This window comes from Arachis hypogaea, chromosome 1, assembly GCF_003086295.3.
Source record: "Arachis hypogaea cultivar Tifrunner chromosome 1, arahy.Tifrunner.gnm2.J5K5, whole genome shotgun sequence".
In the NCBI taxonomy this organism is placed as follows: Eukaryota; Viridiplantae; Streptophyta; class Magnoliopsida; order Fabales; family Fabaceae; genus Arachis; species Arachis hypogaea.
In genome coordinates, this window is record NC_092036.1 from 61,533,450 (window position 1) to 61,561,434 (window position 27,985).

The following is a 27,985-nucleotide window of genomic DNA, read 5'->3' on the forward strand; positions in this document are numbered from 1 at the left end:
TAGTGTTATTGATTCTCCTAGTTTAGTATGTTGATTCTTGAACACAGCTACTTTATGAGTCTTGGCCGTGGCCCTAAGCACTTTGTTTTCCAATATTACCACTGGATACATAAATGCCACAGACACATAACTGGGTAAACCTTTTCAGGTTGTGACTCAGCTTTGCTAAAGTCCCCAGTTAGAGGTGTCCAGAGTTCTTAAGCACACTCTTTTGCTTTGGATTACGATTTTAACCACTCAGTCTCAAGCTTTTCACTTGGACCATCATGACACAAGCACATGGTTAGGGATAGCTTGATTTAGCCGCTTAGGCCTGGATTTTATTTCCTTGGGCCCTCCTATCCATAGTTGCTCCCAATAGTTGTGTGGAGGAAAATGTATCCCTTGAGGCATCTCAGGGATTTCTTGATGAGGGATTTCCTCATGCTCTTGTTGATGTCCATGAGTGGGCTCTCTTGTTTACTCCATCTTTTTCTTAGTGATGGGCTTGTCCTCTTCAATGAGGATGTCTCCTTCTATGTCAATCCCAGCCAAATTACATAGGTGACAAATGAGATGAGGAAAGGCTAACCTTGCCAAAGTGGAGGACTTGTCAACCACCTTGTAGAGTTCTAGAGGTATGATCTCATGAACTTCCACTTCCTCTCCAATCATGATACTATGGATCATGATGACCTGATCCATAGTCACTTCAGATCGGTTGCTAGTAGGAATGATGGAGCGTTAGATGAACTCCAACCATCCTCTAGCCACAAGCTTAAGGTCCGGTCTTCTCAATGAAATTGGATTGCCTCTTGAGTCTCTTTTCCATTGAGCTCCTTCCACACATATGTCCATGAGGACTTGTGATGAGCGGATAATTTGTACGCTTTTTGGCATTGTTTTTAGTATGTTTTTAGTATGTTTTAGTTAGTTTTTAGTATATTTCTATTAGTTTTTAGTTAAAATTCACTTTTCTGGACTTTACTATGAGTTTGTGTGTTTTTTTGTGATTTCAGGTATTTTCTGGCTGAAATTGAGGGACTTAAGCAAAAATCTGATTCAGAGGCTGAAAAGGACTGCAGATGCTGTTGGATTCTGACCTCCCTGCACTCGAAGTGGATTTTCTGGAGCTACAGAAGTCCAATTGGCGCGCTCTTAACGGCATTGGAAAGTAGACATCCTAGGCTTTCCAGCAATGTATAATAGTTCATACATTGCCCGCGATTTGATGGCCCAAACTGGCGTCCCAAATCAGCTCAAAACTGCCCGGCATTAAATGCCAGAACTGGCACAAGAATGGGAGTTAAACGCCCAAACTGGCACAAAAGCTGGCGTTTAACTCCAAGAAGAGTCTCTACACGAAAATGCTTCAATGCTCAGCCCAAGCACACACCAAGTGGGCCCGGAAGTGGATTTTTATGTTATTTACTCATCTCTGTAAACCCTAGGCTACTAGTTCTCTACAAATAGGACCTTTTGCTATTGTATTTTCATCTTTAGATCCTTTGATCATCTTTAGATCTTTGGACATCTAGTTCTTTGATCAGATCTTGGTTCTTCTGCCCCTCTCTGGGACCGAAGCCAATGATCACTTTTGTTCTTATGTATTTTCAACGGTGGAGTTTCTACACACCATAGATTAAGGTGTGGAGCTCTGCTGTACCTCGAGTATTAATGCAATTACTATTGTTCTTCTATTCAATTCTACTTATTCTTGTTCTAAGATATTCATTTGCACCCAAGAACATGATGAATGTGATGATTATGTGATACTCATCATCATTCTCACTTATGAACGAGTGCCTGAGAACCACTTCTGTTCTACAAGCAAACAAGGCTTGAATGTTTATCTCTTGGATCCCTTAATCAGAATCTTCATGGTATAAGCTAGAATTGATGGCGGCATTCAAGAGAATCCGGAAGGTCTAAACTTTTGTCTGTGGTATTCTGAGTAGGATTCAATGATTGAATGACTGTGACGAGCTTCAAACTCGCGATTGTGGGGCGTTAGTGACAGACGCAAAAGAATCACTGGATTCTATTCCGACATGATCGAGAACCGACAGCTGAATAGTCGTGCCGTGACAGGGTGCGTTGAACATTTTCACTGAGAGGATGGGAGGTAGCCACTGACAACAGTGAAACCCTACATACAGCTTGCCATGGAAAGGAGTAAGAAGGATTGGATGAAGACAGTAGGAAAGCAGAGAGACGGAAGGGACAAAGCATCTCCATACGCTTATCTGAAATTCTCACCAATGAATTACATAAGTATCTCTATCTTTATCTTTATGTTTTATTCATACATCATCCATAACCATTTGAGTTTGCCTGACTAAGATTTACAAGGTGACCATAACTTGCTTCATACCAACAATCTCTGTGGGTTCGACCCTTACTCGCGTAAGGTCTATTACTTGGACGACCCAGTACACTTGCTGGTTAGTTGTGCGAAGTTGTGATAAAGAGTTGAGATTACAATTATGCGTACCATGTTGATGGCGCCATTGATGATCACAATTTCGTGCACCAACTTGGTCCGACCTTTGATCAAATTTGACCGTTCTAGTGTAGGGGCGTGCGTTTTCTTGCATCATTGGCAAGTGGAACGCCAACCTTACATTTTTCGGACTGAAATCTAAGTATTTTCCCCGAACCATTGTAAGCCAATTCTTTGGGTTTGGGTTCATGCTTTGATCATGGTTCCTAGTGATCCATGCATTGGCATAGAACTCTTGAACCATTAAGATTCCGACTTGTTGAATGGGGTTGGTAAGAACTTCCCAACCTCTTCTTCGGATCTTGATGCGGTTTTTGTAAACCACACTTACTAACCGACAAGTGCACCGGGTCGTACCAAGTAATACCTTACGTGAGTAAGGGTCGATCCCACGAGGATTGATGGATTAAGCAACAGTTATTGAGTGATAAGCTTAGTTAGACAAGCAGAAAATGGTTTTGAGATATTCAAAGAGCATTAAACAGCAAACTTGGAATATTAAAGACAGGCAGATAAATAAGTTGAGAATAAAGTATTGAGAAAGCAGTAAAGATTTCAGAGTTATCTAATTTCTGGATTAATTTTTATTACTAATTAATTTAATCATGCAAGATTTAATTTCATGGCAAACTATATGTGACAAGACCCAAATTCCTTAGACCTTCCTAGTCTCCTCTAAAATTCATTAATTGCCAATTCCTTGGTCAATTAATTTCAATTAGAGGGTGATGATCAATTTCTAGTTTATATGCCAAAAGAATCCTAATTATCCACAAATAAGGGGGATTATATGTCACGTATCTCATTAAATACAAACAATTAAAAATTCAGTATAATATGTTTTCAAGCTGTTGTGCAAGTAAAGAGCTTTTCCAAGTTTTACAAGAACTCAATCAGAACATGGGTCATACTTCCGTTCCACCCAATGTTTATAGAATAAAGAACGAAAACAATTATTGAAATATAAATCAAGACATGAATTAAATTAAAAAGATCAAACGAATCAATCCATGAAAATAGACAGAGCTCCTAACCTTAACAATGGAGGATTAGTTGCTCATAGTTCAGAGAAGAAAAATAATAAGGGTTCTGGTAACAATGTGTGGGTCCCTGTCTAAATGTACAGAGTTCTTATTTATAACTAATCCTAATAAATTTAAAATCTAATTATCTAAAAATAATATCTTTTCCTAAAAATTAAGATTTGAATTTAAATTTGAATTAATTAACAAGTCTTCAGCTGATGGGTGGGGACCACTTGATTTGTCCATTCTGCAGCTTCTAATCTGTGTTTTCTGGGCTGAACACTGAGTCAGAATGCGGCCTAAAATCCACGCTAGTGATTTTTGTAAATTCTGCAGATCACGCACGTCACGCGTACGCGTTAGTCACGCGTACGTGTCGCTGGTCTTCTTCGCAGACGCAGCCGCGTCACTGAGCAAATCTTCAAATCACGCGTATGCGTCAGTCACGCGTACGCGTCGCCATGGATACTTCCAGATCACGCGTACGCGTCAGGCACGCGTGCGTGTCGCTCCTCGCAGCCATCTCCTTTGATTCTTGTGCTGTAGAAACTCCATCAAATTCTGTCGAATTCTACATAAAATAAATAAAATTACACAAAACTTAAAATAGCATCCATAGTGGCTAAAATATAATTAATTCTTAATTACACTCATCAATTTAAGTGCAAATTCACTAGGAAATGATAGAGAAGATGCCCATGCATCACAATACCAAACTTAAACTGTTCCTTTTCCTCAAGCAACAGCTCGTGTCTCTTCTTATAGTGGGGTTTACAACTGTAATCCTGAATAGGTTTGGCATCTCACTCTCTTTTGAATCAGAAGACTTGATGCGGTTTTTGTAAACCACACTTACTAACCGGCAAGTGCACCCGGTCGTACCAAGTAATACCTTACGTGAGTAAGGGTCGATCCCACGAGGATTGATGGATTAAGCAAAAGTTATTGAGTGATAAGCTTAGTTAGGCAAGCAGAAAATGGTTTTGAGATATTCAAAGAGCATTAAACAGCAAACTTGGAATATTAAAGACAGGCAGATAAATAAGTTGAGAATAAAGTATTGAAAAAGCAGTTAAGATTTCAGAGTTATCTAATTTTTGGATTAATTTTTATTACTAATTAATTTAATCATGCAAGATTTAATTTCATGGCAACCTATATGTGACTAGACCCTAATTCCTTAGACCTTCCTAGTCTCCTCTAAAATTCATTAATTGTCAATTCCTTGGTCAATTAATTTCAATTAGTGGGTGATGATCAATTTCTAGTTTATATGCCAAAAGAATCCTAATTATCCACAAATAAGGGGATTATATGTCACGTATCCCATTAAATACAAATAATTAAAAATTCAGTATAATATATTTTCAAGTTGTTGTTCAAGTAAAGAGCTTTTCCAAGTTTTACAAGAACTCAATTAGAACATGGGTCATACTTCCGTTCCACCCAATGTTCATAGAATAAAGAACGAAAACAATTATTGAAATATAAATCAAGACATGAATTAAATTAAAAAGATCAAATGAATCAATCCATGAAAATAAACAAAGCTCCTAACTTTAACAATGGAGGATTAGTTGCTCATAGTTCAGAGAAGAAAAATAATAAGGGTTTTGGTAACAATGTGTGTGTCCCTGTCTAAATGTACAGAGTTCCTATTTATAACTAATCCTAATAAATTTAAAATCTAATTATCTAAAAATAAAAATAATATCTTTTTCCTAAAAATTAAGATTTGAATTTAAATCGCAGTTAATTAATTAACAAGTCTTCAGCTGATGGGTGGGGACCACTTGATTTGTCCATTCTGCAACTTCTAATCTGTGTTTTCTGGGCTGAACACTGAGTCAGAATGCAGCCCAAAATCCATGCCAACAATTTCTATAAATTCTGCAGATCGCGCACATCATGCGTACGCATCAGTCACGCGTATGCGTCGCTGGTCTTCTTCGCAAGTCACACGGACGTGTCGGTCACGCGACTGCGTCGCTGAGCAAATCTTCAAATCACGTGTATGCGTCGCCATGGATACTTCCAGATCACGCGTATGCATGAGGCACGCGTGCGCTTCGCTCCTCGCAGCCATCTCCTTTGATTCTTCTGCTGTAGAAACTCCATCAAATTCTGTCAAATGCTACCTGAAATAAATAAATTTGCACAAAACTCAAAATAGCATCCATAGTGACTAAAATATAATTAATTCTTAATTAAACACAACAATTTAAGTGCAAATTCACTAGGAAAAGATAGAGAAGATGCCCACGCATCACAACACCAAACTTAAACTGTTGCTTGTCCTCAAGCAACCAAAACTAATATAAGCTTAGGATGTGAATTTGCATGAGAATGAGAGTTCGATTAAGTTCGTGTCTCTTCTTATAGTGGGGTTTACAACTGCAATACTGAATAGGTTTGGCATCTCACTCTCCTTTGAATCAGAAGAATGTAAATGTCATTCGAAATTAGAATCCGGATAATATTATGAATTCTCTGATCTTTTATATTTCAGATTAATCCTTGAACACAGCAAAATTTACCTTAATTTATTTTTCTTTAGTGCTTTGCACCTTGAGCCTAGTCGTGACTTTAAATGTTTTGTCTCAAGAGTTACTTGACACAGAAACACCACAAGCACTTAACTAGGGAACTCTCTTTGAGTTCTAATTTTTCTTTCAGTTACTCCCAGACAGTGGTGCTCAAAGCCTTTGGCATACTCTGTTAAACACACTTGATCTCGACTCTAAGTGTTCTGTCTCAAGAGTTACTTGATACAATCACACCACAAGCATATGACTAGGGAAATAACTCTTTGAGATTTTAATCATGTCTGACCTCCCAAGTCATTGATGCTCAGAGCCTTGGACCTTGCTTTTATTTTTTTATTTATATATAAGTTTTTTTTCTTTTACTGTTTCTTTTGCTTCAAGGATTAAATTTTTCTAAATTTCAGAGAAGTCATAATAATTCTCTAAATTCCTGTTCCTTATACATCAACATCTCTTGATTCAAATTCAAATATGCATTGTTTATATCATGTATTCAAAAATCACAGAAACTACCACCACCTTTAAGTAAATCAGTCTATTCTTAAAATTAACTCAATTTTCTCATGTAATACATCACTTCTTTTTCTTTTCTTTTTAGATTCAAGTTCAGTGAGTGGTACATGAAACATCTTTTCAGAATTAAAGCAATTAAAAAAACTAAATTAGTCCTAGGATTCTAACAAATAAAGGATCATGCAGCAAACTAAGCAAAATAGCATAAAGCTGGAACATAACATAGAAAAAAGATGGGAGGAATAAAAATGAAAGAAACTCAACCACCTTAGTTATCCTAGCAGTCGCTTAATTCTTCATGTTGTATTCCTCAGTGAAGATGATTCGCCTCCCTTTTGTGCCAGAAAACCAATAAGCGCAGCATCCAACAACACCAAACTTAAACGTTTGCTTGTCCTCAAGCGAAGAAGAACTAAAAATAGAAGAGACGAAGATCATGAGAAGAGGAAAATAAAAGGATAAAAGAATAAGAGAGAATTAGGATTGGAAGAGAGAGAAAAAGAAAACTAGGCGGCGCAAGCGACGCGTACGTCTACGTCACGCGTACGCGTACGTCACGCGTACGCGTGGGTCGCGCTTTCTTCATAATGACGCATTAGCGTCAGTCACGCATCCGCGTGCCCTGGATTTTGTGCGATTCACACGAAGCTAGCCGCGCACCCGCGCGACCTTCTGTTCACATGGCTTGGGAGCCAATTATTCATACGACGCGTTCGCGTCATGCACGCACTCGCGTGGATGGCCGTATGTGCAACTGACGCGAACACGTCAGTCACATGTCTGCGTGCTCTAACTTGTACTTTTAGAACACTTCCTGCCCCAAGCCAGCACAACTCTCTGCCCAAACACTCTTTTACGTCGAATTTGCAGGTCACGCATTCGCGTCGGTGACGTTTGTGCGAAAGGCTCCATTCTGGCGCCACTCCCGCGCAACTCTTTGTCAAATTTATTTTTCACACACATCCATCTGACGCGTACGCGTCATTGACGCTTGCGCGTCGTGTGCTCTTTTCTCCTTTTTTTTGAAATATCCAGTTCTTGTTCTAAAATAGCTGCATAATCAGAAAATTAGTAAGAACTCAATAAATAAGAAAACTGCTACTAGGAAAAATAAAAATAGCTAAGGATACGAAATTATCAAGTTGCCTCCCGACAAGCGCTTCTTTATCGTCACTAGCTTAACGGTCAGCTCCTCTAAGGAGGAGGATCATAGGGGCTCAGATCTTCACCCCTTACTTTGAACTTCTTTCCTGTGTCTCCATAACGTAGCTCAATATGCTCCAGAGAGAGGATTCTGATTACTGTATAAACCCATGCTAGATTGCTGGTCAACACCACCTTCATTCCTGGGGAGAAACCTTCAGTGGGAATCTTTTTGTTTCTCCATCCTCTGGGTACTTTCTTCTTTTTGGGAACATCCTCCTTGGTAGATGATGCATTCCCAACACCAAACTTAGGTTTGATGTCAGGAGAAATTTTATTGATTGTTACCAAGGGAGGCTTGAGATGCAGATTCTGCTGTGTATCATCAGGGTGTTTTTGAACGTTTGGATCAATAAGCTCAGCCTGCATGCACCTCTCTTCTTCACCTGTTGGCTATATATATTTGAAGACATGAAAGACCAGTTTCTCATTATGCACTCTAAGCACTAATTCATCCATTTCTACATCAATCAGAGCTCTTTCTGTGGCTAGGAATGGTCTTCCTAGAATTATAGAGGCATTCTCATCCTCCCTCGTGTCAAGAATCACAAAGTCTGCTGGGAGGAAGAACTTACCCACTTTGACCAGGATATTCTCCACTAATACGTATGCAGGCTTCATAGATTTGTCTACCATCTATAATGCTATCTTTATGGGTTGTGCCTCCTTGATTTGCATCTGCTTCATCACATATAAAGGCATTAGATTTATGCTTGCCCCCAGATCACATAGGGCTTTCTCAAAGGTTGTGCTCCCAATGGTGCATGGAATTTGAAAGCTCCCTGGATCTGGCATCTTCCTTGGCAAGTTATTCTGAATGATAGCACTACATTCCTTAGTCAGGACTACTGTCTCATCTCCCTTTAAACGCTTTTTCTTTGACATCAGCTCCTTCATGAACTTGACATAGATAGGCATTTGCTCCAAAACCTCAGCAAAAGGAATATTGATTTGTAACTTTCTGAAGATTTCCAAGAACTTTGAGAACTGCTTGTCCTTGGTCTCCTTTTGAAGTCTCTGAGGATACGGCATCTTAGGCTTGTACTCAGGAGCCTTTGGCAGTGTAGGATAAGTGTCAAGCGAGTCTGGGAATGGGTTGTCTGCACGCTTTGGAGGGGCGTGCTCTACTTCTTCCTTCTTCTCCTCTGGAGCTTCTTTTTCAACTAACTCTTCATTGACCTTGGTCTCAGAGCCAGCTACTTTACCACTTCTCAATTGAATAACCTTGCAATCTTCTCCTGGGTTCACCACTGTATCACCTTGAAATGTACTTGCAGACCTCTCAAGTATTTGCTTGCTCAGTTGGCCCACTAGCACCTCTAAATTTCTAATGGAGGCTCTGGTTTCCTGCATAACTTGTGCTTCCGTACTTGCCACTTGTCCACTTATCACGGGGATAGCCTTGCATTCCTCTCTTGATTTGGAATTGTGTTACTAGGAAGGCTATTAGTGGTCCTCTGATTAATTTCATTAACTCTGGTGGCTATTTGGCCCATTTGAATCTCCAGGTTCTTGATGGATGCTCTGGTTTCCTGTCTAAAACCTGTCAATATTGCTTCCAAATCATTGTTCTGTTGGAAACCGCCCTGAGAATTATTGTTGAAGTTCTGAGGTCTCTGAGGTTGATCCCTCCATCCAAAATTCGGGTGATTTCTCCATCCCTGGTTATATGTCTTAGAATATAGATCATTGTTGGGATTCCTAGGACCACTCCCCATGTAATTCACCTGTTCAAAAGAGGGTTGAGCATAATCATAATTATCATTTTGAATAAAGTTACCTGCCATGTCATAGGAGACTTCCTGTGGTGGATTTTGGGTGTTGATAGCTGATACTTGCATGCCACCCATCTGTTGAGTAAGTAGATTTATTTGCTAAGACATCAGCTTGTTCTGAGCAAGAAGAGCATTAACAGCATCTACTTCCAACACGCCTCTCTTCTAAGGGGTTTCAGAATTCACAGGATTCCTATTAGAGGAGTATAAATATTGGTTGCTTGTAACCAATTCAATAAGCTCAATAGTCTCCTCTGGTGTCTTCTTCTTGTGCAATGAACCTCCTGCAAAATTGTCTAGGCACATCTTGGACATTTCACCCAAGCCTTCATAAAAGATATCAAGTTGAGTCTATTTGGAGAACATGTCAAGAGGGCATTGCCTAGTCAGTAGCTTGTATCTCTCCCAAACTTCATACAAAGTTTCACCATCCTTCTGTCTGAAGGTCTGAACCTCCACCCTAAGCTTAGTCAGCTTCTTTGGTGGGAAAAATTTAGTGAAAAACTTAGTAACCACCTTGTTCCAAGTGTCCAAACTCTCCTTTGGTTGGGAATCTAGCCATAACTTTGCTCCATCCCTTAGAGCAAACGGGAAGAGCATGAGTTTGTACACATCTGGGTTCACTCCATTTGTCCTCACAGTATCACAGATTTGCAGGAAGTTAAAAATAAACTGATTTGGGTCTTCGTGGGAAAGACCATGATACTGGAAATTTTATTGCACCAGAGTGACCAGTTGAGGCTTCAACTCAAAGTTGTTCGCAGAAATAGGAGGCACCACAATGCTCATTCCATACAGATCCACTATAGGAGCGGAAAAAGAACTAAGTACTCTCCTTTGTTGTTCATTCCCATTCGGATTTGCTGCATTGGCATTCTCAGTATTAGTCAGATCTATAGTGGATTCTGCAGCCTTGTAAAGTCTTGCTTGTTGTAAACGCCGCCTGAAAGTCCTTTCAGATTTAGGATCAAAGCCTAAGAGATGTTCTTTGTCTCTGTTCATGCGCATAAACAAACAGCAAACAAGAAAAGATGGAAATCTCTACGTCAGAGTGTAGAAAATTTCCAATGAGGTAATCTGTGTAAATTAATAAAATAAAAATAGTAAATAATAAATAGGTAACACCAAATTTAATTTCAGAAATTAAGAAAAATATTGGTGCTATTTATTTATTTAAAAATTTATTTAATTTTTTTTTCAAAATTTTGTTTTTGAAAATTTTTTTTAAAAATACAATTTAATAAAATTAAAAAATAAAATGCCTAATCTAAGCAATCAAACAACTAATAGTTGTTAATCACTATCAATCCCCGGCAACGGCGCCAAAAACTTGATGCGGTTTTTGTAAACCACACTTACTAACCGGCAAGTGCACCGGGTCGTACCAAGTAATACCTTATGTGAGTAAGGGTCGATCCCACGAGGATTGATGGATTAAGCAATAGTTATTGAGTGATAAGCTTAGTTAGGCAAGCAGAAAATGGTTTTGAGAAATTCAAAGAGCATTAAACAGCAAACTTGGAATATTAAAGACAGGTAGATAAATAAGTTGAGAATAAAGTATTGAGAAAGCAGTTAAGATTTTAGATTTATCTAATTTCCGGATTAATTTTTATTACTAATTAATTTAATCATGCAAGATTTAATTTCATGGCAAACTATATGTGACTAGACCCTAATTTCTTAGACCTTCGTAGTCTCCTCTAAAATTCATTAATTGCCAATTCCTTGGTCAATTAATTTCAATTAGAGGGTGATGATCAATTTCTAATTTATATGCCAAAAGAATCCTAATTATCCACAAATAAGGAGATTATATGTCACGTATCCCATTAAATACAAACAATTAGAAATTCAGTATAATATGTTTTCAAGCTGTTGTTCAAGTAAAGAGCTTTTCCAAGTTTTACAAGAACTCAATTAGAACATGGGTCATACTTCCATTCCACCCAATGTTCATAGAATAAAGAACGAAAACAATTATTGAAATATAAATCAAGACATGAATTAAATTAAAAAGATCAAACGAATCAATCCATGAAAATAGACAGAGCTCCTAACCTTAACAACGGAGGATTAGTTGCTCATAGTTCAGAGAAGAAAAATAATAAGGGTTCTGGTAACAATGTGTATGTCCCTGTCTAAATGTACAGAGTTCCTATTTATAACTAATCCTAATAAATTTAAAATCTAATTATCTAAAAATAAAAATAATATCTTTTCCTAAAAATTAAGATTTGAATTAATTAACAAGTCTTCAGCTGATGGGTGGGGACCACTTGATTTGTCCATCTGCAGCTTCTAATCTGTGTTTTCTGGGCTGAACACTGAGTCAAAATGCGGCCCAAAATCCACGCCAGTGATTTCTGTAAATTTTGCAGATCGCGCACGTCACACGTACACGTCAGTCACGCGTACGCGTCGCAGGTCTTCTTCGCAAGTCACGCGGACGCGTCGGTCACTCGACCGCGTCACTGAGCAAATCTTCAAATCACGCGTACGCGTCAGTCACACGTACGCGTCGCCATGGATACTTCCAGATCACGCGTACGTGTCAGGCACGCGTGCGCGTCGCTCCTCGCAGCCATCTCTTTTGATTCTTATGCTACAGATACTCCATCAAATTCTGTTGAATGCTACCTGAAATAAATAAAATTACACAAAACTCAAAATAGCATCCATAGTGGCTAAAATATAAATAATTCTTAATTAAACTCAACAATTTAAGTGCAAATTCACTAGGAAAAGATAGAGAAGATGCCCACGCATCAGATCTTATGTCGGATCTTGGGATACTCATTTTTCTTGAGCATGAAAGGGACCTCAGGGATCACTTTCTTCTTGGCCACAACTTCATAGAAGTGGTCTTGATGGACCTTTGAGATGAATCTCTCCATCTCCCATGACTCGGAGGTGGAAGCTTTTGCCTTCCCTTTCCTCTTTCTAGAGGTTTCTCCGGCCTTAGGTGCCATAAATGGTTATGGAAAAACAAAAAGCAATGCTTTTACCACACCAAACATAAAAGGTTTGCTCGTTCTCGAGCAAAAGAAGAAAGAAAGAAGGGGAAGAAGAAGAAAATAGAGGAGATGGCGGGTTATAGGAAGTTCGGCCAAGAGGGGGAAAGGTGTTTGTGTTGTGTTAAGATGAAGGAGTAGTGAGGGGTTTATATAGGGTGAGGGGAGGATTGGGTTTCGGTTATTAGGGTTGGGTTTGGGAGGGAAAAGTGTTTGAATTTTTAAAGTGAGGTGGGTGAGGTTTTTAGGGAAAAGGTATGAAGGTGATTGCTGAAGAGAATATAGGGAAGAAGATATGATTTGATTGGTGAGTGAGAGAGAGAGAGAGAGAGAGGTGGGGTAGGTGGGGATCCTGTGGGGTCCACAGATCCTGAGGGGTCAAGGATTTCATCCCTGCTCCTTTTAGGCGTACAAAACGCCCTTACTGTGCAATCCTAGCATTTAACGCCAGATTGCTGCTTGTTTCTAGCATTAAACGCCAGCTTTTATTCCTTTCCTGGCGTTAAACGCCAGGCTACAACCTGTTTTTGGCGTTTAACGCCAGATTGTAGCCTGTTTCTAGTGTTTAACGCGAGTCTGGTGCTTGTTTCTAGCGTTTAACGCCCAGAATGGTGCCAGACTGGGCGTTAAACGCCCATTCTGCTACCCTTACTGGCGTTTAAATGCCAGTAAGTTGCTCCTCCAAGATGTGCTATTTTTAATGCTGTTTTTTATTTTTCTTTGATTTTTTGCAGTTATTTTTGTGACTCCACATTATCATCAACCTAAAAAAAGAAAATAACATAGATAAATAAAATTGGGTTACCTCCCAATAAGCGCTTCTTTAATGTCAATAGCTTGACAGTGAGCTCTCATGGAGCATCACAGATGTTCAGAGCATTGTTGGGACCTTCCAACACCAAACTTAGAATTTGAATGTGGGGGTTCAACACCAAACTTAGAGTTTGGTTGTGGCCTCCCAACACCAAAATTAGAGTTTGACTGTGGGGGCTTTGTTTGACTCTACATTGAGAGAAGCTTTTCTTGCTTCCTCTCCATGGTTACAGAGGGAGATCCTTGAGTTTTAAACATAAGGTAGTCCTCATTCAATTGAAGGATCAACTCTCCTCTGGCCACATCAATCACAGCTTTTGTTGTGGCTAGGAAGGGTCTTCTAAGGATGATGGATTCATCCTCATCCTTCCCAGTGTCTAGGATTATGAAATCAGCAGGGATGTAAAGGCCTTTAACCTTTACTAGCACGTCCTCTACCTGTCCATAAGCCTTTTCCATGGATTTATCTGTCATCTCTAATGAGAATTTGGCAGCCTGTACCTCAAAGATTCCCAGTTTCTCTATTACAGAGAGTGGCATGAGGTTAATACCTGACCCAAGGTCACACAGAGCCTTTTCAAAGGTCATGGTGCCTATGGTACAAGGTATTAAGAATTTACCAGGATCCTGTTTCTTTTGAGGTAATGTCTGTCTAACCAAGTCATTCAGTTCATTGGTGAGCAAGAGGGGTTCATCCACCCAAGTCTCATTACCAAATAACTTGGCATTCAGCTTCATGATTGCTCTAAGGTACTTAGCAACTTGCTCTTCAGAAATATCTTCATCCTCTTCAGAGGAAGAATATTCATCAGAGCTTATGAATGGCAGAAGTAGGTTCAATGGAATCTCTATAGTCTCTAGATGAGCCTTAAATTCCTTAGGTTCCTCAGATGGGAACTCATTTTTGTCCAAAGGACGTCCCATTGTTGGGATTCACGTCCTCCTCCTCCTCTCTAGGTTCGGCCACACCAAGTAAGGTTATGACCTTGCACTCTCTTTTTGGATTCTCTTCTGTATTGCTTGGGAGAGTACTAGGAGGAGTTTCAGTGACTTTTTTACTCAGCTGGCCCACTTGTGCCTCCAAATTTCTAATGGAGGACCTTGTTTCATTCATGAAACTTAGGGTGGCCTTAGATAGATCAGAGACTATGTTTGCTAAGCTAGAGGGACTCTGCTCAGAATTCTCTGTCTGTTGCTGAGAGGATGGTGAAAAAGGCTTGCTACTGCTAAACCTATTTCTTCCACCATTATTAAAGCCTTGTTGAGGCTTTTGTTGATCCTTCCATGAGAAATTTGGATGATTTCTCCATGAGAGATTATAGGTATTTCTATAGGCTTTACCCATGTATTTCACCTCTGCCATTGCAGGGTTCTCAGGATCATAAGCTTCTTCTTCAGAAGATGCTTCTTTAGTACTGTTGGATGCATTTTGCAATCCATTCAGACTCTGAGAAATTAAATTGACTTGTTGAGTCAACATTTTGTTCTGAGCCAATATGGCATTCAGAGCATCAATTTCAAGAACTCCCTTCCTCTAAGACGTCCCATTACTCACAGGATTCCTTTCAGAAGTGTGCATGAACTGGTTATTTGCAACCATGTCAATGAGTTCCTGAGCTTCTGCAGGCATTTTCTTCAGGTGAATGGATCCACCTGTAGAATGGTCCAATGACATCTTAGATAATTCAGACAGACCATCATAGAATATATCCAGGATGGTCCATTCTGAAAGCATGCCAGAAGGACACTTTTTGGTCAGCTGCTTATATCTTTTCCAAGCTTCATAGAGGGATTCACCTTCTTTCTGCCTGAAGGTTTAAACATCCACTCTAAGCTTGCTCAGCTTTTGAGGAGGAAAGAACTTGGCTAACAAAGCTGTAACCAGCTTATCCCAAGAGTTCATGCTATCTCTAGGTTGAAAGTCCAACCATGTTCTAGCTCTGTCTCTTATAGCAAAAGGGAAAAGCATAAGCTTATAGACCTCGGGATCAATTTCATTAGTCTTAATAGTATCACAGATCTGCAAGAATTCAGTTAAGAATTGAAAAGGATCTTCTTATAGAAGTCCATGAAATTTACAATTCTGTTGCATCAGAGAAACTAATTGAGGCTTTAGCTCAAAATTGTTTGCTCTAATGGCAGGGATTGAGATGCTTCTTCCATGGAAGTTGGAATTTGGTGCAGTAAAGTCACCAAGCATCTTCCTTGCACCTCCACCATTGTTATTGGTTTTGGCCATGACTCATTTTTTGAGATTATCTGTAAGGTTTTCTCTGGATTGTTGTGCTTTATCTTCTCTTAGCTTCTTCTTCAGAGTCCTTTTAGGTTTAGGATCTGCTTCAACAAGAAACTTCTTGTCCTTGCTCCTCCTCATATGAAAAAGAAGAGAACAAAAAAGAAGATGAATCCTCTATGTCACAGTATAGAGATTCCTTTATGTGAGTAGACGAGAAGAGAAATAGAAGGATGAGAAGAGAGAAGAGGGAAAATCCGAACACAGAGAGAAGAGAAGGTTCGAATTATGAGTAGAAGAGAAGTATTAGTAGATAAATAAAATAAATAGAAAGAGATGAGGGGGAGAGAATTTCGAAAATTATTTTTGAAAGTGATTTTCGAAAATTAAGAGAAGAAATAAAATTAAAATTAAAACAATTAGTTAATTAAAAGAATTTTTAAAAAGGATGAGGAGTTTTCAAAAATTTGAGAGATAAAATTAGTTAGGTAGTTTTGAAAAAGATAAGAAATAGTAAACAAACAAAAAGTCAATTAGTTAGTTGAAAAAGATTTGAAAATCAATTTTGAAAAGATAGGAAGTTTAGAAAATATTTTTGAAATCAAATTTTTTTGAAAAAGATATTATTTGAAAAAGATATGATTAAAAAGATATGATTCAAATTCATTTTGAAAAATATTTGAAAAAGAAATTTTAAAAAGATTTGATTTTTTTAAAATTAAAATTGATTACTTGACTAACAAGAAACTAAAAGATATGATTCTAGAATTTAAAGATTGAATCTTTCTTAACAAGAAAGTAACAAACTTCAAATTTTTGAATCAATAACATTAATTGTTAGTAAAGTTTTCGAAAATTATGAAATAAAGATAAGAAAACGATTTTGAAAATCAATTTTTAAAATTTTCAAAAATAATATAAAATTGAAAAAGATTTGATTTTTGAAAAAGATTTTGAAAAGATAGGATTTTTGAAATTGAAATCTTGACTTGACTAACAAGAAACAACTTATTTTAAAAAATTTTGACTAAGTCAACCCAAAGATTTCAAAATTTGTGAGTAAAATAAGGAAAATATATTTTTTGATTTTTTTTTATTCAATGAGGAAAGAGAAAAATCACAAAAATGACTCAAAACATGAAAATTTTGGATCAAAACCTATGATGCATGCAAGAACACTTTGAATGTCAAGATGAACACCAAGAACACTTTGAAGATAATGATGAACATCAAGAACTTATTTTTGAAAATTTTTCAAGAAAAGAAAGACATGCAAGACACAAAACTTAGAAATTTTTAAGTTTTAGATACTATGAATTTAGAAATGCATATGAAAAACAACAAAAGACACAAAACAAGAAAATATGAAGATCAAACAAGAAGACTTGTCAAGAACAACTTGAAGATCATGAAGAATGCAATGCATGAAATTTTTGAAAAATGCATAAATTTTTAAAACATGCAATTGACACCAAACTTAAAATTTAACTCAAGACTCAAACAAGAAACACAAAAAAAATTTTGGTTTTTATGATTTTATAAATTTTTTTTAGATTTTTCGAAAATTATTTTGGAAAAATGAAAAAGAAGAAAAATTTTGAAAGATTTTTGAAAACTTTTTTGAAAATAAAACAATGGTTAAAACAAGAAGAAAATTACCTAATCTGAGCAACAAGATGAAACGTTAGTTGTCCAAACTCGAACAATCCCCGGCAACGGCGCCAAAAACTTGGTGCACAAAATTGTGATCTCAATGGCGCCAATAACTTGGTACGCACAATTGTAATCTCAACTCTTTTTCACAACTTCACACAACTAACCAGCAAGTCCACTGGGTCGTCCAAGTAATAAACCTTACGTGAGTAAGGGTCGATCCTACGGAGATTGTCGGCTTGAAGTAAGCTATGTCATCTTGTAAATCTCAGTCAGGCAGATTCAAATGGTTATAGAGTTTTGATAATTAAAAGATAACTAAAACATAAAATAAAGATAGAGATACTTATGTAATTCATTGGTAGGAATTTCAGATAAGCGTATGGAGATGCGTTGTTCCTTCTGAATCTCTGCTTTCCTACTGCCTTCATCCAATCCTTCATACTCCTTTCTATGGCAAGTTGTATGTTGAGTGTCACCGTTGTCAACGGCTACTTCCCGTCCTTTCAGTGAAAATGGTCCTCTACGGTTTCTGTACGGCTAATCAACTGTCGGATTTCTCGTCTCGGATGAAAAATACCATGCACAGAGATCGTATGGCTAATCAGCTGTTGGTTCTCGATCGTGTAGGAATAGGATTTACTATCCTTTTGCGTCTGTCACTACGCCCTACAACCGTGAGTTTGAAGCTCGTCACGGTCATCCCATCCCAGATCCTACTCGGAATACCACAGACAAGGTTTAGACTTTTCGGATCTCCAGAATGCTGCCAATGGATTCTAGCCTATACCACGAAGATTCTAATCTCAGATTCAAATGCCCCATTGTCAGAGGGGAGTCGATGTCAATCGTTGATTAGAAACCCAAGAGATATACATTCAAGCTTATTTTCAAGTAGAACGGAAGTGGTTGTCAATCACGCGTTCATAAGTGAGAATGGTGATGAGTGTCACATAATCATCACATTCATCATGTTCTTGTGTGCGAATGAATATCTTAGAGTAAGAATAAGCATGAATTGAATAGAAGAACAATAGTACTTTGCATTAATACTCGAGGAACAGCAGAGCTCCACACCTTAATCTATGGTGTGTAGAAACTCCACCGTTGAAAATACATAAGTGATAATGGTCCAGGCATGGCCGTGAGGCCAGCTACCAATGGCATATGAATTCAAAAATAGGGAAAAGGACCTGATCCCAAGATCAAGGATGATCAAAAGATATGAGTACAATAGTAAAAAATTCTATTTATACTAAACTAGTTACTAGGGTTACAGAAATAAGTAAATGATGCAGAAATTCACTTCCGGGCCCATTTGGTGTGTGCTTGGGCTGAGCATTGAAGCTTTCACGTGTAGAGGCCTTCCTTGGAGTTAAACGCCAGTTTCTAACTTGTTTCTGGCGTTTGACTCTAGCTTGCAACTTGTTTCTGGCGTTTAATGCTAGAATATGGCAGAAAGCTGGCGTTAAACGCCAGTTTACGTCGTCTAAACTCAGAAAAGGTATGAACTATTATATATTTCTGGAAAGCCCTGGATGTCTACTTTCCAACGCATTTTAGAGCACGCCATTTGAATTTCTATAGCTCTAAAAAATCTATTTCGAGTGCAGGGAGGTCAGAATCCATCAGCATCAGCAGTCCTTTGTCAGCCTCTGAATCAGATTTATGCTCAGGTCCCTCAATTTCAGCCAGAAAAATACCTAAAATCACAGAAAAACACACAAACTCATAGTAAAGTCTAGAAATGTGAATTTTTCTTAAAAATTAATAAAAATATACTAAAAGGTAGCTAAATCAAACTAAAAACTATATAAAAATAATGCCAAAAAGCGTATAAATTATCCGCTCATCAGTCCCACATCGGTTGGGGAGGGGAACGAAGCATGCCTTATAAGGGTGTGGATACCTCTCCCTAGTATGACGCGTTTTGATGAGTGAGTGTGGGGGGCTTTGACTATCATCCCTATCATCAAAGGCAAAACCGTGAGGCCTTGTGTGCCAAAGAGGACAATATCGTGCTAGTGGGTGGTCTGGGCTGTTACAGAAATTATCTGCATATATCTAAGAACTATCTGCCTGAGGGTCAAACCTTTTTAAAATGATGAAAATTTAGTAAATCTATAGCTGGGCTATTTTAAGTTACAAATTAAACCTTACTCAAAACAGAACAATAATACACCAGTCTGAAATGGTACTTGAATGTTTGATAGAAGAGCTGATCACTAGTCCGAAATACACCCTTACTAAAATGCCAACACTAGCAGTGCCAATTCAATGAATTCATTGAACTTGTACTACAGCTTAAGCAGTTCAACATCAAGATCAGGAGACACGAAACAATACCAAAAACAGAACAACAAAAGCATGTAAAATAAGGAATTACAACTTCATGCCATCTCACTAATATCCCTCAATATTACTCTCGTAGTCTTAAGTTTCTCCTAACCAAAACCTAAACGGATAAGAATATCTAAAGCTCAAGAAGCGATAAGCCTTCGGGAAGATAATTCAAACAAATGGTACAAAGGTAGAAGTCCCAAATACTGTTTATATGATCAAAACTATAGTAACTACTTTGTGAGGCAAACATGTTTTCCTCCTTCCTGTTCAACCAAAAAAAATAATGATTTTTCATATGATTGACAAATAAAGTAAAACAAAATAAAAGCTCGATCACAGAAAAATAAGAATTGATATGCACTTGAATTGCCAAAGCCATTTACATAACCAGAATTCAAAAACTAAATGTTGTTCATTTGGTTCAACAAAATACAGAAGGTGGAACGGGGCGGCGTCAACATGATAGATTAAATCTCCAAACCCATATCTGGATTCAAAATTATTATCTCCAAACCCAATAGGTTATGATAACAAAACATCAAATTAGATTAAATTAAATATTTCATAATTTACATAACAAAAGATTAGGATTATGTATAACCCTCTTTTACTGTTAGAAAGGGTGATTTGATTATTGGTGGAATCATGGTATCTGTAACACCCTGATTACCCTAAGCTTTACCCCACGTTATAAAGCAAAGATTAGTCAAGGATTACAACAGTTCTAAGCTCATACATATGATATATATAGAAGGAATAATATTATCTATAAGCCTGATGAAGGATATAGTTCAAAAATAGGATTTAAAAGCGCAAAACGATCTATCGAAACGTCTAACTTAAAGCACAAGGAACAGATGAGATATAAACAAAAATAATAGTATAATAATATAATATCATAAGAGACTAGCCACGGCTCGCGGAGTTTAAGCCGGCTAGCCAAATATACCGACAAAAGGAAACAGAAGTCTAAATGGCTTATACAAGTTTCTCTCTCTAATACAAGCCTTTAGGCCAAAACAAAATACAAAAGTGAGAGATATATAAACAAAACAAATCAAATGACTCCAAGAATAACAAGATCCTCCGCTTCTGTCACCACCTAAACAACTCACCCCGGTGGGTTGCGACCTGCATCTGAAAAATAACAACAGAATATGGTATAAGAACCGAAGGTTCTCAGTATGGTAACAATCCCCAGTGATTTAGGATATAAGACCCCGGGACACCAAAGGCAATCCTAGACTCCATATCCATCACAAGAGTTCAAACTTAAAGCATTCTAAACCAAAACAGCATAATATGTAATTCCTTAATACAACTTAAACCGTAGAACCATAACAGGGTGATCTATCTTAGGGAATTTCTACTCTAATCAAACACCGCTGTCCCACAGCCTTCACCAACTGATCTGCCATGCGATCCCATTGCCACCGCCTTCCAAACCTCCTCAGCTCCAGCAAGGCACAAGTATATACAATACAAGTAAAACACAAGTAGAGGCATATACAGCAATTAATACAAGTAGCAATTAAACATGTTTAACAGATAGGGAGAAATAATGGCAAGTCGGCAAAGCATACAAACGGGTAGAAAATGCATATGATGAATGCCTGCTCTAGTGGCTGTGATATCACATTGTCAGTTCAACTACCAACCCGATATATCTCTATGGAGATGTTGCCCTTCAGATTCATGGTGTGGGAACCCCCGAGATATAGTGCTCGAATCACTATCCAGGGTTTTGCGCCTGTACGCTCTGATGATCTGAAGGAATGCGAGCGGGATCTATTGCCACCGACTTCACATCTAAGCACAAGCGGGATGAACTACCGCCCTTACGCTGCCGCCGCTACCTCAACAGGCGGGATCCAACCTCGGCCCCTGCCGGGTGCATAGCGTCTCATAATCTTAATGAAAAGTGATACAGTGGTTTTCAAAAATATTTTTTGTACAAGATGGATCCATCACTTCATTCAGAGTCCTCGACTCCTTTCAACCACTGCTCATGCACAATTCGGTTCCTTAATTTCGCATCTTATCCATCAACCATTCATCACACATCATCAAACCTTTCCTAGTACAATAGAAACCTAGTACCGCGTTTGCAAACATTTTCCAAATAATAGTGTCTAAAACCCTAAAACCATTTCTCATGTTTGAGCACCCAAAACTATGTCCAAAAGTCTTAAAAAGGTGTTATAGAAGCTTATAATCTTGACAGGAAGGTGAAATAGTTGAAAACAAAGCAAAATTTGAGAAACAGTGCGTGTGCATCCGCACAGGGGTGTGCGTGCGCATGCCCAGGAAATTTTTAAAAGTGTGCGTACGCACAGGTGTCAAAACTCATAAGGGTCTATTCACAGACTTGCACAACCTGTGCCAGTGCCCCCAACAGACTGGCCTTCCCAACGTGTGCGTGCGCACAGATTGCACTCTTCCCATTGGTGTCCGCGCGCACAACCTGTGCCAACGCTGTAGGAAGATTGCCTGCCTCTGCATGTGCGAACACACAGGTCTGTGCGTGCACAGAGGTCACCATTTACGCAGAGTGTGCATGCGCACATACTAGAAAACTCAGAATTCTGTAACTTTGCTGAATTTCCAGTTTTCAACACCAATTTTTTGAGTGATCATAACTTCCTCTATAAAATTTCAAATTTCATAAACTTTATACCGATTTAAAGGGTTTTCAAAGATCTTTAATTCTAAACAAATTTCAACCAATTTTGAAATCGAGGCAAAAGTTATGATCAGACAAAGTTCACCAAAATTTCACTTTTACCCAAAATCACAATTTTTACAATTCCTTTCTAAAACAAAACCAAAATCAACGCAAACCATTCCAAACTCCAATTTTCATCAAAATCAACCCTCTATGTCATAATACACCAACAATACCCCTTTTTCCTTCACCTCTCACTATTCTCCACCTCAACATCAATTATATTACACTTATCATCAAATCACATTCAAATTTACTATTTCATCAACCTTAACATCACTTTTATCATAACAAGCCATCTTTCTAATCCACACAATCATTCAACATCGTCATATCATTATAACCCATCATAATTGCATCCAACATTCATCAACTCATCATAAACCATCATTCATCAACATTCAACACACCAACAATCACTTTAATTCAAACCTATCCTATGGGTTACTAGCCTAAGTGTCCATGAATATTATATACTACATAGAGGAAACCAAAACTATACCTTGGCCAATTCCCAATATGAACCAAATGAGCTTTCAACCAAAATCCAACCACCAATGTAGCTCCAACAAGCACCAACAAGCTTCAAACTCACAATAATCAAGCTATATACATGTAAATCCCCACAAAATTAACCTAGGGCTCAACATAAATCAAAAGTTCACAAGAGATCAAAGCCTCTTACCTTTTCCAACAGATTTGGATGGCAAAACCTAAAGCTAAGCAAGGATTAGAGTGAACCTAAACACCAAGAATCACAAAAACGCACTTAGCCCCAAGCCCTAGATACCCGAAATTTTGAAGAGAATAACTGGGAGGATTTCGAGCTTATCTCTAGAGTTTCCTGGATGGGTTTTGTAGAGTTCTTCGCAAGGAACACGTAGCCGCTAACGGCACACAAATCGGAGTTCTATAGCTCAAGATATGAGCTTGGGAAGATTGAGGTGATTAGGGTTTTCTTCTTTCTCTCCTCCCTTTCTCAACTCAGCAGCGCCCCCTCCTCCATATGAGGGTGGAATGAGCTGAAAACCTCATTTAATGAGAGTTATATACATTGGACTTGGACCCACTTGGACCCGGTCCAACCCGCTAAGTGTTTTTGGTCCATTTGGTCCACTTTGGGCCAAAACCTTTAACACTAACACCCGGTTTTCCATCTCTAATGTTTTTCTAAGGTTTTTGACTGTTTTCGCTTTTTCTTGTGCGGTACCGGGCAGATTTGAATCGGTTCAACCGGTTCAACTACCGGTTCACAATTTTTTACGATTTTTCGCAGAGAACACGTTTTCTGACTCAGAAAAACCTACTGAGTCCAAAAAATATATTTAAATCCCCAAATTCTCATTCTAACTTTCTGGAATTTAATTTGGGCATTTAAATGATTTTATTCGTGAAAAATCCGGTTCTTACAATTTCCCATCTACATTAAAGATATGTAAGTTTTGACCCTTCAGAGTAATGCTTGTAATGCCATATTTCAGTACCATTTCTATTGTTATAACTTATAATTGTGAACCATAGCTTGAATAGAGGTCATACTGGCTGCTATAGCCATCATAAATCAAACTCTCTGTTTTGCCCACCCTTAAATTAAAACAAATATTTCTGACTTTTCTAGGAAGGTTTTGGCTCACCTGATCCATCACCCAAAGAGTGAATTTAGTGTCTCTCAGCCTCCATTCCTTTTAATATGCTTTCATTTTTAAATATAAATAGGTATTAATCCTTATTGATTAGGTCAACTATTAGAATATGATTAGGTCAGCTATTAGATTTTAATCCTTATAGGAACAATACAGGTTGCTTCTATTTTTCCTAATAATAATATACTTTGGATGTGCTTCTAGCAATTGTCTTAGGAAGGATCAGTATTTGTATGCTTAAATCAGTTACTTTGTTGTAATTAAAAGTTCTAATACAAAGTGAAGATAAAACAATTTCCTATTCTTTTATCTTTTTATGCAAGTATTCTCAATAATTAGTTATATATAAAATCTATCGAAAGTAAAAGCAAGTAATTTTGGTTCCAGACCTCTGTTTTGACTATTGTTAAACTCTATAGTTATATTTAATTGTGTTGGTTCTATTTTATCTATGGAAAAAAAGGCAACAGAGAATGCATTTTTTTATTTTTCAAATTATTTTATTTGGAGAGATACTTCATTGTATTTTGGTGTGATTTATGACTAATATTTAATTCGTTTGAACACCCCTGTAATCAGTTTCAAAGTATATGTATATATTATTTGAACTTGGCTTTGTGCTTGATAACTTTGCTTTGTTGAATTATTTAATAATTAGATTTTATGGCTTCTTATTCAAAATGAGGTAGCCGATCGTGATGTTCCCATGTCAGAGTCTGCAGAGCATTCGGCTTCTACATTACCTCCTCTCCCAACCACATCATCTGAGCGCAAAAATTGATCAACAGTTTGGGACCACTTCAAGAGAACATCAGATTATGAAAATAAGGCTCAATGTCAACACTATTTGAAAGTGATCAAGTGCGGAAATGGAACAAGTGCAATGAGATCACATTTAAAGATTTGCATAAGCAAACCCGGTTTAGATAGAGGCAAACGACAGAAAACAGGCACATTGCCTAGCCCAGAAGCACAAGTGGGTAGGTTTGATGCAGAATATGCCCGGGAAAAATTGATATCAATGTTTGTTTGCGAGGAACTTCCTTTTCAATTTGTAGAAAGTCAAGGTTTTAAAGAATATTCGGTGGCTCTGCAACCAGGATTCAACACTCTTTCCCGTATTACATTGGCACGTGATATCTTGATGCTCTATGAAACAAAGAAGGTTCAACTTCAAAAATACTTTTCCAAATACGAAGGAAGAGTTTGTCTTACAACTGATAACTAGAGTTCGTGTCAGAATATGGCGTATATGTGTTTGACTGTTCATTTTATTGATGTGGAATGAAAGCTGCAAAAGAAAATACTAAATTTTTGCCAAGTCACTGGCCACACGGGAGAGATTATGCCTCAAAATGTTAAAGCTTGCTTGAATAACTGGAAGTTGAACAAGATCTTGAGTTTGATAGTTGATAATGCATCGTTTAACGATGTAGGAGTTACGTATTTACAAAGAAGGATGATTTCTTGGAAGAGTTCAGTTTTGAATGGAGAGTATCTCCATATACGATGTTGTGCGCATATTTTAAACCTGATTGTGAAGGATGGATTGAAGGAGATTGATCATTCGGTCGCCAGAATTCGCGATGCTGTAAAGTATGTTAGATCCTCAAATTCAAGATTACCTAGGTTCAAGGAAGCATACTTTGTTGGAATGAGGTAAATCACTAGAAATGAGTGAGTGAATTAGTGTGACATTAATGACAAATAGGTGTGTGAATTCTAAATTGCGCGGTTTAGAGCACACATTAGCATAAAAAGCTATGTCACAAAAGAGGCATGCACTTTACTTATTCTAGTGTGCTTGAGATGCTTTAAGTAAACTTGTAAGGTAAAACAAGCATTAAAGAAGCATGAAAGCATTCAAGTCAAACACATATGGATGCATATGATCATGAAATATCATGCATTAAGGTAAATGCACATCATCATCCATCATCAAGAGGTTGCCTAATCACAAAATAAGGCTCAAATCACATGGTGGCCAAATCATGCAATTCAAAAAGAGTTACAAGCTCGAAGGCAATTCTCATCACTTGGTATTTTTCAAAAGGTAAGCATGAAAAACTCAAAACCAAGTTAAATATAACCTCAATCATAGAATCCAACAAAGATTATCTACAAATATTCATGCTAGAATAGCATTTAGGCAATAAGGGGGAGGCAATGCATAGTAAACAAAGTCAATAATCCAACACTTGTAATGAAAAGAGAGAAAATAAAATGAAAACCAAACTAAAGCTATCTAACAAACTAACTCACTAACTAATTAACTAACTAAAATAAATGGTTATCCATGGTGTTAGGAAGTGTTGGATGAGGGATTGGAGGAGGGAAGAAGGAAGGAGAAGGAAAAGAAATGGAAAGAGGAGAAGAAAAGAAATGGATGGAAGAAAGGGCATCCACGCGCACGCACGCATGACGCGCGCGCGTCGATGGCTTATTTCGAGAGTGGCGCGTACGCGTCATGTGCGCGAGCGCGCAAATAAGTGTGTGCCTCAGGCCCAATTTTCGCACAGTGCAGGCCTAACTCTCGGGTCAAGGTATGGAAGGTGGAACTTCTCAATCCACGCATACGCGTGCATGGCGTGCTCGCGTGGATGGTCCAAAATGCTCAATGTACGCGTACGCACGCAGTGCGCGTACGCGTGGATGATGCTCTGTTTTTTTTTTTTTTTTCAAAAATTTTTGCTATATTTTTGCACCAATCCAAGCATTCCAAACCTCCAAACAGCTACCAAAATACCATAAAACCTTATTTAACCTACTAAACTACCAACTATACTCAACTAACTAAACAAAATATGAAATCAACCAAATTCTACACTATTTACAAAAGAGAAAATGAAAAGATGTTACCATGGTCGGGTGTCTCCCACCTAGCACTTTTGTTTATTGTCCTTAAGTTGGACTTATGGGGAGCTCCTCATCAAGGTGGCTTGTGCTTGTACTCATCTTGGAACTCCCACCAATGCTTGGTTCTCCATTGTGCCCCAAGATTCTTCATGGATTGAGCCAAGTCTTGATGGAGTTCTTCACAAGCTTGGGGCTCCCAAAGTTGATCCTCTTCTTGTAATCCGGGATCCCACACTTTATTTTCACACCCGTCTTGAGGTTGATCATCATTATTAGTCCATCTGGGTGGTGAACAAGGAGAATTCTCTATGAAATGCCCAACAATCCTCCTAGACCCACCTATTTGAGCACTATTCCCACCTTTGTATCTCATGTTTGATGCATCAACCATAATGAGCCTTGATTTGCAACGCCAACCACGAAACATCTTTCGCTTACGCTTCATCCCACAAAGCATCCTAAGTTGACCATCCGTATCAAGCAAACCATATTCAAGTGGGATAATAAATCTAATAGAAATGAACTTCACCCACTCAAATGAAGGTGTAGATGGCAACCTAGGCAAAGATGATTCCAAGGTTCTTGACAAAGCATATTCCACCCCCATCCTCCTTTTTCTAAGGATCTCCACCTCTTCACAAGATTTCTCTAATTCAATCCTTTGTTCATCAATACTATCTAAGCCTTTTCCCTTAATCAAACTATAATTGGGAGGGTGAAAGAAGTTTACCTCCATAACATTTTCAAATGCACCGGGAGAAGGTTTTTCAAGTTCAAAGGATTCTCCACCACTAGGACTTAATGCTTGCTCTTCATTGCCATGGGAACTCAATCCTTGCTCTATCCTATCCAAGTCTTCATATGGAATATGCCTTGGAAGGTGTGCACTTTCCTTCCTAGCATCAATTTCAATCATCTTGGAGGGGTTTTCTTCAACTCTATGTTCCCATGGAGGCTCCGCATCTCCTAAGTCTTCTACCACTTCTTCCTTGTCTTCAACAATTAAAGCTTCCTCCAATTGTTCCAATACAAAGCAACTTCCTTCATTTCCCACCGGAATTTCCAATCTCTCCTTCATGCTATGTTCTTCATTTAATTCTCCACATGTAGCCATGGGAGTTTCTTGAGTGTTCAAGCATTGGGATGCTAATTGATTTGTTA

General features: G+C 38.1%; 2 non-coding genes across 2 annotated transcripts; both read left to right on the plus strand.

Annotated features, from left to right (window-relative positions):
* The first annotated feature begins 9,908 nt into the window (after positions 1-9,908).
* Positions 9,909-10,012, plus strand: LOC112712764 (small nucleolar RNA R71). Its single transcript, XR_003157899.1, has one exon. It is a non-coding gene; the product is annotated as a small nucleolar RNA R71 (small nucleolar RNA).
* A 5,092-nt stretch (positions 10,013-15,104) lies between these two features.
* Positions 15,105-15,208, plus strand: LOC112714165 (small nucleolar RNA R71). The gene has a single exon (XR_003159125.1). It is a non-coding gene; the product is annotated as a small nucleolar RNA R71 (small nucleolar RNA).
* The last annotated feature ends 12,777 nt before the right edge of the window (positions 15,209-27,985 follow it).